Here is a 15,816-nt window from a genome sequence, read left to right on the forward strand (position 1 = left end):
TTCCAGTGTCCATCACCACCCTGGGCACTTAGAAGCAGAAGAGATACCCACCCCCAAGTCCAGAGGGGCTACAGCACAAAAGGCCTCAGCTTACTCTTCTGTCACTTGGGCTGTAGACATGCAGTGTCCCTAGGGTCCCACAGGCTTGTGGAAGAGCCTGCTGGCCTTGGATCTCCATCCCTGACCCACTGTGCTCCCAGTCCCAGGAAAATGCTTTGGACTCCCTCGAGGTCCTTCTCAGCAGAGGACAGCCTGGGGGCTTGGGGGGCTGAGGACCTGGGTACGCAGAACGTGGCAGAGCACTGACCACTGGTCTGGGGACCAAGGCCAAGACCCTCCTTGTTGCAGCCTCAGGGGCCCCATTTGGAAGAGGTTCCAGATTCACTGCTCTGGTCAGGGTGACAAGGCCTTAGGAAGGAACGGAGCAGCAGGACAGGAGAGGGAAACAGGGACAAGGGAGGCTTCTGAGGTTTCTCATATCGCCCCCGGAGCCCGCAGATCTGCTCCTGTGAGAGACACAGAGACAGAAACACAAAGACACAGAGACAGAGACAGAGAACGGACACAGGAGAGAGGGAATCAGGAGAAGTCACAGACTTTCCTCCATCAGCTTGGAAATGACATCCCAACATTTTGCCCCATTCTCTCCCTGAGAGCGCGGTCACACAGGCCGTCCACCCTGGAGGGGAGGGGATTCCACAGGGATGTGTGAGCAGGATGCGGGAATGCCCGGGAACCACTGTGGGGACTGCCCAGCACATGGGCGCAGACGAGGCCCTGGGGCCTGAGCCTAAACCTAATGGGAGCCCCTGGAAGTCTGCGTCACCAGGGGACAAGGTCGAATCCGTTCATTGCAACCTTCCCACAGGGGCTGGGAACAGGCAGGAGGGGGGTGGCTTTGCCCGGACCCCAGAGCAGACCCAGGCCCCTCTGAGCTGTGCTCCATGTCCCGCCCAGCCCCTGGCTCATCCTTGCAATCCCGAGTGTGCACCAGCCTCCTGTGATAGCAGGTACGGAATGTATGTAGGGGTCCTACCCCTGATGGCGTCCCTAGAAGTAGAAGCCAGAACACCCCACTGGGCAGATGGGGAGCCTGGGGAGGCCCTGAGAGGCACAGGGTCTGTCCAGGGTCACCGGCCTGGGCACGTGCAGGAGCCCAGTCTGAAGCCAGCTCTGTGTCCTCACAGCGGGGGCACCGGCTGCACCCAGGCCTTGGGAAGGCTGTGGGTGGGCTGTGAGGGAGTCACTGTATGGATGGGGCATGGGGGGAGGGTGAGCATTGAGCAGCTGGGGGAGGGGGCCCTCGGGGGTGGCGGTCTTGTGTGAGGAGGAAGTTGGGTAAGGGGACCCCAGGCAGTGGTGACCTCACTTCCCTGACAACAGAGCCCATCAGAATTTGGAACCCCGGTAACCAGGCACCCACATTCCAGAGACAGCCCCCTGCCCAGCTCATTTCGTTGCAGATCATCTAACCATGAACATGTTGGCTTGTTGCTTCCCTAAGTCTGGGGGCTGCAGGCTGAAGAAAGAGCGCCCTGCAAACGCTGTCCCGCGCTGGGGATGTCCTATCAGGGCTCCCCGACGCCTCTGGCCGTTTGGCCGGAAGGCCCGAAAGGTGACACCAGGAGGCCCAGAGCCGGCCACCCAGCCCCACAGGGTCTAATCCACCTGTGCAGCCCCAGGTCCCCTCCCCTCCGTGTGTGTGTGTGTGTGTGTGTGTGTGTGTGTGTGTGTGTGTGAGGGGGGTCATGTGGGGTGGGCAACCCCATTCAAGAGCAGGCTGATGAGGGGTCAGATAACCCGTGGGCAGGTCATGTTCAAGATCAAGGCTGGCTGGGTGGGACGGGGTGTGGGGGGCTGCGAGCTTCTGCCCAGGGTTTATCCCGATCGCCCTGCAGGGATGGGTCACGGTCCCGCGTGCAGGGCTGTGCACCCACAGGTCTGTGTCTGATCTGGGAGCAGCAGGGGGACTGGGCAGGGGGACAGGGAGGTTGGCCGCGCAGGGCTGTGATGCCTCCGGGCCGACGACCGGTCCCTGTCTTTGCAGACCACGGATGAAATTGGGAGGAGGCTGGCGGACACCCACTCCATCTCCGGGACCTGGGGCGTGACCCCACAGGACTCCCCAGGAGCAGGTGCTGGGGATTGCGGGGAAAGGCCTCCGACACCACCCAGACCACTGTCCCTGCCGGTCACTGACTGGATTGTGCTCCAGGAGCCGGAGCCCACGGAGGCCGAGCCCGAGGCGGAGAAGCCCGGGGCTGGGTGCCTGTGGGTGTGTGGGGACGGGTCGGGGCTGGCCCCACAGGGAGGAGCCCCCAGAGGCTGGTGTGGGGCCTGGAGCAACGACTGGGCTCAGAGCGCCCAGCGGGTGGACGGCAGTCGGGGAGACGCCCCGGGGAGGGCTCCTTCCTGGCTGCGGCTTCTCTGGGAGGCCCTGGGCGGGGCTCTGTCTTGCAAAGGCCCACGGAGAGCAGGCACGGGGCTGAGCTTTTCTCCTCTCACAGCTGCTCCACCATCTCAGGAGCTAGAGCCGGCTCCAACCCCATCGGCAGCTCTGGAGGGAGGGGTCGTGCCCGCAGCGACTTCAGGAGGAGACCCGGAGCCGGCAGGTGACCCGGCACCCGCCCACGGAGAGCCTGACGGGGGCCAGGAAGGGCCTGCTGGAGAACCTGCCTCCGGAGAGCCTGCCCCTGCTCCTGCCCCTGTTCCTGCCAGAGCCGCTGCCCCTGCGCCGGCCCCGAACTGTGGCCCTGCTCCTGGCCCTGACCCAGCTCCTGCCCTGGATCCTGACCCATCCCTACCCCTGCCAGTGCCCCTGTTCTCGCCCCTGACCCACATACTGCCCCGGTTCCTGGACGTGCCATCGCTGCAGACCCTGTCCCTCCCCTTGCACCTGCCCCCTCCCCTTCCCCTGCTTGTGCGCCTGTCCCGGCCCCTGCACCAACTCCTGCCCCTTCCCCTGCCCCTGCCTGGGTCCCTGTTCTTGCCCCTGACACAGCTCTTGCCCCTACTCCTGCCCCTGCCCCTGCCAGAGCCGATGCCCCTTCCCCTGCCCCTACTCGTGCCCCTGCACCTGCCCCTTCCCCAGCACCTGCCTGTGCACCTGTTCTTGCCCCTGATCCGGATCCTGACCCAGCTCCTGCCCTGGATCCTGCCCCTTCCCTTGCCCCTGCCTGTGCTCCTATTCTTGCCCCTGACCCGGGTTCTGCCCCTGCCCCTGCCTGTGGTCCTGTTCCTGTCCCTGACTCACCTCCTGCCCCTGCACCTGCCCCTTCCCCTACCTGTGCACCTGTTCTTGCCCCTGACCCAGATCCTGAACCATCTCCTGCCCTGGATCCTGTCCCTTCCCCTTCCCCTGCCCCTGCCTGTGTTCCTGTTCTTGCCCCTGACCCAGCTCCTGACCCTGCACCAGCCCCTTCCCCACCCTGTGCACCTGTTCTTGCCCTGGTCCAAATCCTGACCCACCTCCTGCCCCTGCCCCTGCCCCTTCCCCTACCTGTGTTCCTGTTCTTGCCCCTGACCCAGCTCCTGCCCTGGATCCTGCCCCTTCTCCTGCCCCTGCCTGTATTCCTGTTCTTGCCCTTGACCCGGCTTCTGCCCCTGCAACTGTCCCTTCCCCAGCCCCTCCCTGTGCTCCTGTCCTTGCCTCTGACCCAGCTCCTTCCCCTTTCCATACCCGGTTCCCTGCCCCTGCATGTGCGCCCATTCCTGCCCCTGACCCACCTCCTGTCCCTGCACCAGTCCCTTCCCCTGCCGGTGTCCCTGTTCCTGCCCCTACCAGAGCCGATGCCCCTTCCCCTGCCTGTGTCCCTGTTCCTGCCCCTGCCCCTGCCCCTGCCAGAGCCGATGCCCCTTCCCCTGCCAGTGTCCCTGTTCCTGCCCCTGGCAGAGCCGATGCCCCTTCCCCTGCTGGTGTCCCTGTTCCTGCCCCTGCCAGCTGATGCCCCTTCCCCTGCCGGTGTCCCTGTTCCTGCCCCTGCCCCTGCCCCTGCCAGAGCCGATGCCCCTTCCCCTGCCTGTGCCCTGCTCCTGCCCCTGCCCGTGTCCCTGTTCCTGCCCCTGCCCCTGCCCCTGCCAGAGCCGATGCCCCTTCCCCTGCCCGTGTCCCTGTTCCTGCCCTTGCCCCTGCCCCTGCCAGAGCCGATGCCCCTTCCCCTGCTTTCCAGGGCCACTGCCCCATCCCCTGGCCCTGCCTGTGCTCCTGTACTTGCCCCTGACCCAGCTCCTACCGTGGATCCTGCCCCTGGCCCTGCTCTTGCATCTGGCCCTGCTCGTGCATCTGGGCCTGCCCCTCTTCCTTTTTTTTTTTTTTTTTGTTTGTTTGTTTGTTTTTTTATTTGAGAGAGCGAGAATGAGAGAGAGAGAGAGCATATGAGAGGGAGGAGGGTCAGAGGGAGAAGCAGACTCCCTGCTGAGCAGGAAGCCCGATGCGGGACTCGATCCCGGGACTCCAGGATCATGACCTGAGCCGAAGCCCCTGCCCCTCTTCCTGCTCCTGCAGGGCTCCCAGAACCACATCCAGAGCCCACATCCTCGCGAGGAGAGCTCCTTGTACAATTACCCTTCGCTCCATCACCCGACCCCGACACCCCGCCAGATTGTTTCATCCCATCCCCCTATGTTCTTTCTCTCTGGTACATATTAACTGTTATATTATCTTTCCATGTCCTATATGCTGTTTATTATTTATTTTAAATAAAATTAATTGTTTTCAGTTGAACAAGTCCTGAGCATGAAGTACATTCCCAACGCTGGGCCACCACACCACAGAACATTGCTGTGGAATATCTGCTTCCCCAAAGGAGTCCCCAAACCAGAAGGCCTCCCTGGAAACCCCTAAGCTGCTTTCTCTCTCTGTTCCTTTACCTGTTCTGGATGTTTCCTGTACGTGGAATCACACAGTACGGGCCTTTGTGTCTGCCCCCCTATTTGCAAAGGGGACTCATTCTTTTCTGTGTTGACTTGACATAGAATTTTCCTTATTTGATGTTGAAAGCCCCGATGGATTACACATGAGATGTAATCATAGAGCCCCCTTTGGTAAATATGGACACAATCTCGGGGCGGAGACCCCTATTCCTGCTGGGACACCTCAGCCTGACCCCAGACACGAAAGGGCTGGTTCCTCCTGTGACCCACAGACAAACCAGGGAAATGCAGAAGGCTGGAAGACACACCCCAAAGGGCCAAAGCATTGCTCACAACCCAAGACCAGAGAAAGGTTTCCCATGCCTCTGGTCCAAACCAGGCTCCAAGTCACTGGGTTCCACAGGGACAGAGACCAAACCCATGAAAGTTGAAGGGGGGGGGTGGGGGACAGGCACGGGGGGAGTCAGAGATGCGGGAGCTCCCGGGGAAGGACTCTGGCAAAGGAAACCCTATGGAGGCAGCGCTGGTCACCCTCAGACTGGCAGGTGTCTGGTCTGGGGACCAGCAGCCCTGGGGAGAACGTGAGGAAGTGGAGGTCCCCTGGAGAGAAGGGGGACGGGCACCCCTGTCTGGGAGAACAGTGAGCAGCACCCGTCCCAGGCCGCAGGGGCACCCATCACCTAGCACACTCGTCCTGGGACTCACGCCCGGAAACTCTGGCTCGGTTTTTCACAGATGTGTTTTCAGGAGTGTTCAGCACAGCGGTGGTGGAGAGAGCAGGGAATGGACCAATGCTAATGCCCAAGGAGATGGACGGGATCCTCGGTCCCAGTCCTCAGGATAGAATGCCCTATAGCTACTGTCACTGTGTCGTCCAGGGCACAGGATCCGGGCAGCCCCTCCTGAGACCGCCTCCTGCCACCCTGCTCCTGAGAACATTCAGAATTGTTTGAGGAGGAGGTGGAGAGGATCCAGGATGACAGAGGGCCAAGGAGAAGGAAGGTCAGCACTGGGAGGACAGTTGCATGGGCCCTGGGCCACCATCCAGGGCCTGGGCTGTGATGCCCTCGGACCTCACCCCAAATAAGGGTTCCTGATGGATGGGCCCGTCTTCCTTGGTTTCCTTCCCTCCCTCCCTCCCTCCACCCACTCCTCCCTCCCTTCCTCCCCCCGCCTCTTTCCTTCCCCCCTTCCTCTCTCATTCAGCAGAGGATCTGGGGTCCCTGCTCTGTACTGAACACTGGGACTCCATCCGTGAGCATCCCCAGCCCACGTGGTCCCTGCCCACATGGCACTCAGGTCCCCTGTGAGAGGTGACAGTGGGCAGTCCTCAGGGCTAACAGAGGTGATAAGCACCAGGAATCTGCTCCTGAAAACAGAGGCCAGTTGCACAAAGAAAAGAATGGAGACACCCATGCTCAGCACATCCTCTAGAAAAATCTAATCCTGAAAAGTGATAAAAAGTAAGTATATGCTAGACTTAATGCTGCGTGAGTTCTAATGGCCCATATACACTGATTCCTAGAAGCAACGAAGAGTAAATCATACAATGTCACTGGGGGGTTGTGACACCACTTTTCTGACCCAATGACAGCGTTTCAGCCAATGTCTCCAGGGCCTCCAGGCTTTCCCAAGGGTCTCTGTGATCCTCTGACCCTACTTCGTCCTCTTTGGGCAGCTCTGTCCTGTCGTCTTCCTTGTCTCCTGCCTCTTCTGGGGTCCTTTGTCTAAAAGGGAGACACCTCTACTAGTCTGCATGGTCTTGTGAGTGAGGCTCCCACCAATAAATCAATGCACTTTGCTGCTTTTCTCCTGTTGACCTGTCTTTGTCAATTTCCAGACCCAAAGAGGGACCTTGAGAGGGTTGAGGAAAACTTTCTCCTCTCCTGCAGCACTGGTGGGGAGCAGGGTGGGGAAGTCAGGACAACCCATCCCATCTTCCTGGCCTTGGTTAAAACTGACCTCTGCTGGGAAGCAGCACAGGGCTGTTCATGGCTGGGGGAGCCAGGGAGAGGCACATGGAACATGTAGGAGCTCCTTGACCCCAGAATGGGGACCTGGCCCCAGTGACAAGTCCAGGGCATGATGATGAAGATTACATTGGAAGCATCTTGACCATCAGACCTTCCCCACGCCAGGCTTCATGATTGCTGCTCGTTGTAGTTGCTACTGTTGTCTTAGTGACTTTTCTGAACTACCTTTGTCAAGTCTGTGTTCTTTGCTGTGTGTGGCCACTGAATCCCTGTGCTGTTAACTCAGTGGTCAGCCAGTGGCTGGACAGAGAGGTCACCCGTGTTTCCGAGCTATGGGCTACAGATTGGAGGTCCCCACAACCTCCTCCTCAGGGTCGAATCATCTGCTCGAGTGGCTCATGGAACTCAGAGAAACATGTTACTTACTAGATGACCAGTTCATTAAAAGGACAGAACTCAGGGCCAGGCGGATGGAAGCTATGAGCAGGGCAAGGTGGATAGCAGGGACTCGGAGCTCCCCTCCTCTCTGAGTGAAAGAGGCCTTTACCCACCTCCACTCTGACCTTCGTCTATACTTCCTAACTGATGACGTCCTTCCTTCGGGCTCATCTGTTAACTCAAGTGAAAGACCCAGCAGGCACCAAAACGACCCCTTGAGATTTCACTGCTGCCTGACGCCAGCAAGACCTGGCATGATTGACCCCAAGACAATGCTAGAAAGGAACTTACTGCCCCCTGCACAACCCACACACTCTTCTCCTAAATTTTCCTTATATAACAACCCAGGCGTGTTTTCAACACCTGGAGATCATGCCAGTCCGCCGCCTTCCTGTGCCAGCCCCACTGAGATACATACTTTCCTGTGTCACCCCACTCGTCTCTCTGCCTTTGGATCCAGGACTCTGTGAATAGTGCAATGTAGCAAGTCAGGTACAGTTCTTTCCTCCCCAGGGGTCACTGTTGCTCCTCTCACGGCAGTTCTGTGGGCTTGGGGACTCGTCTGAACTAACTTTGTCAAATCTGTATTCCTTGTCGTGTGTGGCCCTGGAAGTGTCTGTTCTGTGAATATAATGGTCTACTGTGGATTGGGCGAGATTTCCTTAAACATCTGGAAACCACCCCCCGAATAAAGCAACTTCCAGCTTTGCAGACAGGGAGCAGGGTTCTGGGTGTGTGTCAGGATCCACCTTCGGCACCAGCCAGGCCGTGTAGGACTCTGCCTTGGCCTTCACTTCCTATTTGCAGAGTCTGACAATCACCCGAGGGGAGAGCCTAGGGCCTTCTCAGGTGGGCCCCGAGCATGCAGTGTCCCCGGGGCTCGGGAATAGATTAGAGCTTCCAGGCCCTTCTTCCCTAAAGCTCCTCAAAACTCGGCCTTAATTCCAGTGATTCTGCTTGGTTTCTACTTGCCCCACTGTTCTCCATTGCCCTAGGCAGCAGAGACTCAATATGCCTTTAAATGTTTTAGACATTGAATGCCCTCCAAGAGCCACCTCACTACTGGGAGAGTGGGTGGCAAGCAAGAAGTCACAGAGGACTCCAAAGGTCTGGACTTGGTGTTTCCCTCTCCTGAGATGGGGACACCTGTGGGAGGAGCAGGTGACCAGCTGGTGGGAAGAGCAGGTACCTGACGTGGACAGATGGGATAGGTGAGGCCTAAGGCCCTGGGCGGAGATGTCAGCATCTGGATTGAACAGGTCTTCAAAGCTACAGATTGGCTAGGGTCAATGAGGCCCTAGGGGCAGTGCTTGGGGACCCTTCAGGCTGAGGATGAAGATGAGAGGAGCAGAGGGGACTGAGGAGGCTCGGCTTAGACAGGAGAGGGTGGGCTGTGCCACTCCATTTGGGGAAAAGTGGGTCAGGTCCAGGCTAATGGGGACAAACCTTGAGGCCATTGGGTGCCACGTGAAAGAAGCCAGTCCCTAAAGGACCGATACTGGAGGACCCCACTTGCAGGACCGAGAGCACTCCGACTCTTAGAGGTGGAAGGAGTTGGTGGGTCCCAGGGCTGGGGAGGGGGAATGGGGGGTTAGTGTCTTGTGGGGAGAGGTTCAGTTTGGGATGATGAAGAAGTTATAGTGATGGATGGAGGTGGCAGGTGCAGAACAGTGAATGTACTGATTGCCACTGAATTCTACACTTCAGCGTGCTTACCTGTATCAGTTGGATGTCTATCTCCTTACAACAACAAGGAAAGTAGTGAGTCCGGAGGACGGGGCCATCGCGTGTCCCAGGAGGGCCCAGGAACAGGGATCCTGTATCTTAGCTCTTGCTCTCACGCTCTGCCCCTTGTTGGGAGACGGAGCTCACAGTAGGCACTCAGTAAGTGCCTGCTGAGACGCCATGCAGGCCGATGAGAGCACAAGTGCACTGGGTGGGCACTGAGGGACCCCAACAGGACAGGCATCCAGACGAGCGAGCGCCCACATTTCACAAACACCAGCACGGGAAGAGCCATTTGAAAGCAAGGCAGGGGGCGCCTGGGTAGCTGGGTCGGTCAAGCGTCTGCCTTCCACTGAGGTCATGATCCCAGGGTCCTGGGATCGAGCCCCAAATCGGGCTCCCTGCGCAAGGGGAGCGTGCTTCTCCCTGTCCTATTCCACTGCTTGTGCTCTGTCAAATAAATAAATAAATCTTAAAAAAAATAAAATGTTTGCTCAGCATTGACACAGAAAACCATCCGACATAAGAGTCGGAGGCCTTCACAGCTGCAGGTGACCCAGAAGTGATGCAAACGCACAGAGCACAGAGAGAGGAGCTTGGGCCCTCCTGTGGGGGGGCACTGGGGCAGGCCTCCTGTGGGGGGGCACTGGGGGTCCTGAACATGGCCGTGTGGGCAGTGCTGGGCTCCACAGTCTCCCTCGAGGGGACAGAGGTAGGAATCTGCTCTGACGGCTCCGCTCGGGGTGGCACCATCTGATGGAGTCGGGGTCAGCCCCTTACGAGTCCCGGCTGTCTCGGTGATTCTTGGGCACGGCCACCAGTCTCAGCTTCGTCATGACCCGGGGCCAGCCCAGCAGCTGCGGGTCCCACAGGTACTCTGGGGACAGTACCTTGGTGGGCTTGTGGTAGAGAAGGTACCTGTTCAGGTGGCTCTCGTCGTGCCACACAGCCTCGATCCCACTGGCCCAGTTGACCACCATCGCCTGGTGACAGGCTGAGGTCAGTCGGGAACCTCCACCACCGAACCCCCAGAAAAGCCTCCTGCGTAGTAAAAGTCACTCTGGTCCCTGGGGATGGCCCCTGGGACCACGTCCAGCGCTCGTAGCTGAAGTCCTCATGGGCTGCCCTGTAGAAACCGGGGTGCAGGGTGCCAAAGAGGGGGGCAGAATCTCCACCCCCACGTGGTCGCTGAACTTCATGTCCACTACACGCACACCAGGTAGTTCAACTTGCAGAGGGAGAGCTGCTGCGAGAAGTTGCTGATCATCTCCATGCGGTGCACGGACACATCCTGGCAGCACGGGGCTCCGGGGACCTCGAAGACCACCACCCTCCGGCCCTCCCGGAGCGGCACACGGGGCACAACAGCCGGCCAGCCGGTGAAGACGTAGTAGGTGACCCTGTGTCCCCCCGTGAACTGCTTCTCCGCCGTCTGCAGGGACAGCTCCGGGAAGACCACGTAGCTACAGGGACGGGGGACAGGGCGGGAGGAGGGTCACTGCCAGAGACTGGCGGCAGGACCCCAGAGCTCGGGGCCGTGCTCATGTGCATCTTCATCATGGGGGCAGGCCCTGGGCTGCTTTAAGCCACAGCCACCCTCCTGGCCTGGCCTGAGCGTGTCTGCCGGCGGGGCCTCCCTCCCTTCCGTTCCCAGAGATGGGGGCCATCAGCACCCCATCTTACAAACGGGAGCCCGAGGCTTGGGAGGCTGGAAACCCGTGCAGCCCCACAGTCAGCATGCTGGAGCCAGGAACTCTCCCCTTGTGCTGAGCTCCCGGGCAAACCCTGCAGGTGCCCTCCCCTGGCCGCCCCCCTGCAGGTCCTGTCCCCACCTGCCAGGAGTGGAGCACCTTTGGGCACAGCCGTCGTTTCTGTGCCCTACAGACCGGGTAGAAGAAGCAGGGCCGGCCACCTGCCCCTCTTGCTTTGAGTGGACTGTCGCTGGTCCCCACAGCTGGCCCCACCCTCTGGAGGGTCCCCCTTTGAAGGCTACTGGGCCTCTTGCTGACAAGGTCTTCAGTCAACCACTGGTATTCCTGGGAGGGGTCACCTGGAACTCCCCCAACCAGGAATCAGGTGCAGCCCAGGGGCAGGGAAGGGGAAAGAAGAGGGGGGTTGCTTAGGCCCCAGCCTTGAATCCAAGCGGGTAAGCTTCCGGATCCAGGTCTACATCTCCCCCTCCCTGCAGTCCAACTCCCTCACGTGGCTGGTGCCCCTATGAGCAGTCCACCTGCTCCCCACCGTGGGGACAGCAGCGCCCCCATCGTCAGGCAAGTGTGGTGAGCCCCTCTGAGACTGGGGCTTTTGAGCAGGCACTGAGGCTACTTCCCTGGGCCTGCCCCACACCTGGGAGCTCAGTCAAGGGCTCACACGGGGAAGGCGGGCACTGCCTTGAAACAGGGGACAGGCGCACACCCCGCAGGCCCGAGGCAGGTCACCAGGGGCAAGGCCAGGCCCAGCCGTTGTGAGTGTGGGTTCGCGGCTGCTTCCCTCCAAGGATGCTGCCGGCAAGGGCTCCTTCATGCAAGCCTGGCACCTGCCCACGCCCCGGGGCCGCGCTCCCGGCCCAGAGGGGGACGCGTGAGGACTGCCTGTGCAGGCAGCGCTGGGACAGGGCCACTAGCGCTGGCCGCAGACCCTGGGCAGTGAGGGTCTGGTTGGTGATTTCAGTCCCTGGTCTCCAGGAACTGGAGGACGACTCTGAGGCGACCTGGGGCCTTCTTAGTCCCTGCACATGGGGCCGAATGCCTCCCTCGCGATGGCCTGGGAAAAGGGTTGCACGGGCCTCAGGGCCATCCTGCGGGCCTCGGCTGAGCTCTGTGGGGGAAGGAAGCTCCGCCTGCCGCAGGCCCTGACCCCCGGGCTTTCGTGGCCCCCACGGCAATCCTGAGAGCTGATGCTGTCGCCAGTCCCAGCTTCCAGAGGCTCCGAGGGGCCAGGCCACTTACCTGCAGCCATGCCCAGTGCGCTCCTGGGTCTGCTGGAGACCCAGGGCCTCACTGCTCAGCTCCCTCTCAGGGGCCTGGGCTCTGGCACCGAGTGCTGTCTGACCCGGCTGTGCCCTCATGAGCCTCATCCTGTAAGGGACACACAGGAGGGGCCAGCCCAACAGGCATCACCTCGCTACCAATCCACAGCGCACATGTGTCCCCCCCTTCCACCTCTCTGGTTGGGGGGCAATCCCCGGGAGCCTGGATGTTGGGGTGCTCTGCCCCTTGACTCAGCAGGAGAGCGGCCTGGGGTCAGGGCTGTGTCTGTCTGAGGGTGGTGGCAGCAGGCGGGGGCTGTCACCCTCTGTGATGTGCAGCCTCCTGAGAGGGAGCCAGGTGCTGTCCCCTCACCGGGCCCACGAGAGCCCAGTTAGACTGCTGAAAGCATGCACTTTCACATTAATCCCCAGGACAGGGGTCCCCCCACTCTGTGCTCAACACACACACACACCCCTTGATGTCCCCCGTCTCTCCTGCCTCCCGGTCCCCACACTCTATCATCTCATCTACTTACTTTTTGATAGCAAACACCGATAGTCCAATGGTGAAGTTCCAGAGCTAGAACTGCTCATTCAGGATGTCAGTGTTGCAGGTCCCTTCCCAGATGATGGGGGCCAGCCAAGAGGTGAGGACAAGGACATTGTTCCTCCTGGAACACAAGAGAGCAGCACGGCAATGTGCGAGCTGGGAGGAGGTTGAGCACACCAAGGGCCCTGGTGCTCACCACCCCCCGCCGGGACTTCGCCCTCCCCCGCCCCATGCCTTCAGGGACCCACCAGGTGCACCCTCCTTCCAGAAAGACTTCACACTTGCAAGAAACCCAAACGCAGACCTGTGCAAATCCCTCCCAGCTCTAAGCAAACCTGGTCCCTGCTGGACCTCAGAGTGGGAGCTGGGATTTCCCAGCAAGGCCAGGGGGCCCTCCCCCGGGAGGGAGGGAGCAAGCCCCCCTCACACATTCTTTGGTGGGCAAGGGACAGAAAGCAGGAAATGCAAGGCACAGAGGGAGAAAAGGACAGAGAATAATCTGTGGGCTCGAAATCCAGATCTCAGAAACAGGGAGAGGAAAAGAATCTGGCAATCGTGCACCCGCTGAGTTTTCAATCAGCCCGCCCTTCTGTGTCTACCTTAAATTTCCCTAAGTTTGAGAAAGGGAGGGGAAGAGAGGGAAGGGGAGGGGGGGAAATTTCAGTGAATGTGCTCACGCGGGTGTTAGCACCTTGGGCTGGGGGTAAAGCATCCTGAAATCACACAGCGTGATGTGAGTTTGCAGGGAGGTGGCTGCACCCGGTCAGTGGGGCTGGGGAGCTGCTGCAGGTGCCTGAGCTTCTGGGTGCTTCCAGGAGGAGCCGTCCCCACAGGCTGCACCCCGTGTGTGCACGCGCTCCTGAGCCGAGACCGAGCAGCTGCTGGTGCCAGACCACGTCGGCACCTGAGGCCCCTCCCACCCAGGGGGCTCCCTCCCCAGGCTCTGCACCCAGCTGCTTGCTCTTGAGGGTCTAACAAATCCTGTGCGGTGGTGCAGGTGCTGGGGGTCCTCTGAAGCCACTTCATCAAGGGCCACGCGGCCCTGTGTGTCTTGGAGACACTGATCACGGAACCGCCGACCAGGCTGAGAAGGAGCACAGGCCGAGGGCAGGCCCCAGCCGGGGTCTCAGGCCAGAGCCAGCGTCCACCCGGGAAATGGGAGGACGCCTTCAAGCTGCCCCTGAGCCCGGTACCGTCCGTCTACACTCACGGGACGGGCCTGGGCCAGAACTGCCCAGCTGAGCCTAGTCACCCCCAGGATATGGGGAGACGTGGGGGTCAGTGGCTGGGACGTCTCACACCACGAACTGGGCGGTTTGTGACCCACAGCAGGTGGCTGACTCTAGGGGAACAGACCCCAGAGGGGCTCGTAGGTTTGTTCCAGAAAGATCACTCTGGCTCCAGGAGGAGGATGGGCTCTGTGCAGCAGAGGACAGGGAGACATCCTGGAAGCTGCCAGAAAGATGACGGGGCCTCCCCTAGAGCAGGGCAGGGAGCGCAGATACTCCATGGGTACAGACAGGTACCTAGAGGCAGGAGAGGCAAGCCTGTTCTGAGCAGTGTGGGGGGCGGGGAGGGGGGGAGGCTCGGAGGATTGCCAGGCTTCCAGCTTGGGCTGGGGGAAGGCGAGGCCTTTCCCTAAATCAGGGACTTGAGAGCAGGAGCGGGGCAGGAGCAGGGGGTCACGGTGGGACAAACAGGTGACCCTGGAGGCAGGAGATGGGAGGTCAGAGGAGAGGTCGAGGCTGAAGCCAGACAGGTGGGGGTCCGTCCTCCCAGGGGACCTGTCATGGAAGTGGCCTGGCCGCTCTGGGCAGAGCGGGGTGGAAGAGACTGAGGCTCAGATCACCGATGCGTCAGCCCAGGTGCGGGGCCAGCCCGTGAAGCAGCCCCCGCTGCCCCCCGGCACACAGCCAGTCCCCGAGGCTGTCAGGCATCGTGACCCTGCCTTCACCCCACTTACCCGGCCCCCGCTTCCCTGACCCCTAGCATCACGCTTCTCAGGCTCGGGCAGCCAGGGCTGTGGAAAGAGCCACCAAAGGCCACTGCTGAGGAGGGGGGGCCAGGGATGGCTGTCCATCCATCCCCATGCAAAGCAGGAGCAGGGCCCCCCCCGGGGAGCCCAGAGCTCCCTGGCACAGCTGCAGGGGCTTGGGCAGGGCCGGGGGCAATTGTCCCCAGAGCCCGGGGACACATCCCATCCACGGAGGTGGCAGGAGGGCATCACTGTGGACAGTGCTCCACGTAAGCTCCCCCAGCAGCCGGGGGGGGCCCTGTGTGGACAGCACAGCTGAGGCTGACCCAGGGAGCGGGTCCGGCCGTGTCCCCAGCCCCCGGGAGAGCAGCCGCGGGCCTTTACTCCATAGTTCTAGAATCTTCTCCCTCTGGAAGCTAACAGCACGGCAGCTCCCCACAAGGTGGGGTTCAGTGGGAGTGTGTGTGGAGGGGCAGCTCATCAGTCCTGTCATGACGATGGGGGTGCTGGCGTGGGGGACAGCTCTGCTCCGTGCTGCCGCGGCTGCGTGCAAGGTCCGGCCGGGGGTCCACGTTTCTTCCCCGAAGAGGACCCAGACGAGCATTATCAGGAGGAAGGTCACGGTGCGAAGTGAGCAGCACTGTGTTCTTCCTGGAAAACAGCCGTGGGACCTGGTCACTCCACTCTGCTCCTCCCAACCTGCCCACCTCCCTCGCGTGTGATTCACATCAGCTCCCATGGAGGCTGCCTCCCCCTGGCAGGTGCTTTGAGCATCCCGCCGGCATCTGGACGACCTGATCAACACTGGCTTCTCTCTCACTCGCAGGGAGGAGGGCAGGGCGTTCCTCCCTCGCAGCACATCGCCCGGGCGTCCCCATGGATCCTAGAGGTAGGCAGGCCTCCCCAGGGCCTCTTTCCACCGAGCACCCCCTTTCCTTGGAGTCTGAAATGACGGCGCTGAAATGAGCACTAGAGGACCGCGCTGAAGATAGGACAACATGCACAAACATGCACACACCTCGCAGCCTGGCCCCAAAACACACGAGGCAAACACGGGCATGACTGAAGGGTGAAATGGTCCATCCTACAGGTATAGTTGGAGATTTCAAAATCCTACTTCGCCATCGGTAATGGAAGTGGTACTTAGACAAGCAGCAGATACAGAAGCTTGGACAACACCGCCAACCGATGAGACCGCCCGACAGCACCCACAACACTCGGTGCAGCAAACAGCAAAATGCACACCGTCCTCAGCAGGACACGGAACATCCTGCAAGGTGCAGCAGGTGCTCGGTCACAACACAAGGAGCAATGC

General features: G+C 60.6%; 1 pseudogene; it reads right to left on the reverse strand.

The window, feature by feature from the left end:
* Positions 1–9,784: 9,784 nt before the first annotated feature.
* LOC116629108 lies at positions 9,785–13,238 on the reverse strand (annotated as a pseudogene).
* Positions 13,239–15,816: the final 2,578 nt, after the last annotated feature.

This window comes from Phoca vitulina, unplaced genomic scaffold (assembly GCF_004348235.1).
Source record: "Phoca vitulina isolate PV1807 unplaced genomic scaffold, GSC_HSeal_1.0 scaffold283, whole genome shotgun sequence".
NCBI classification, from domain to species: Eukaryota; Metazoa; Chordata; class Mammalia; order Carnivora; family Phocidae; genus Phoca; species Phoca vitulina.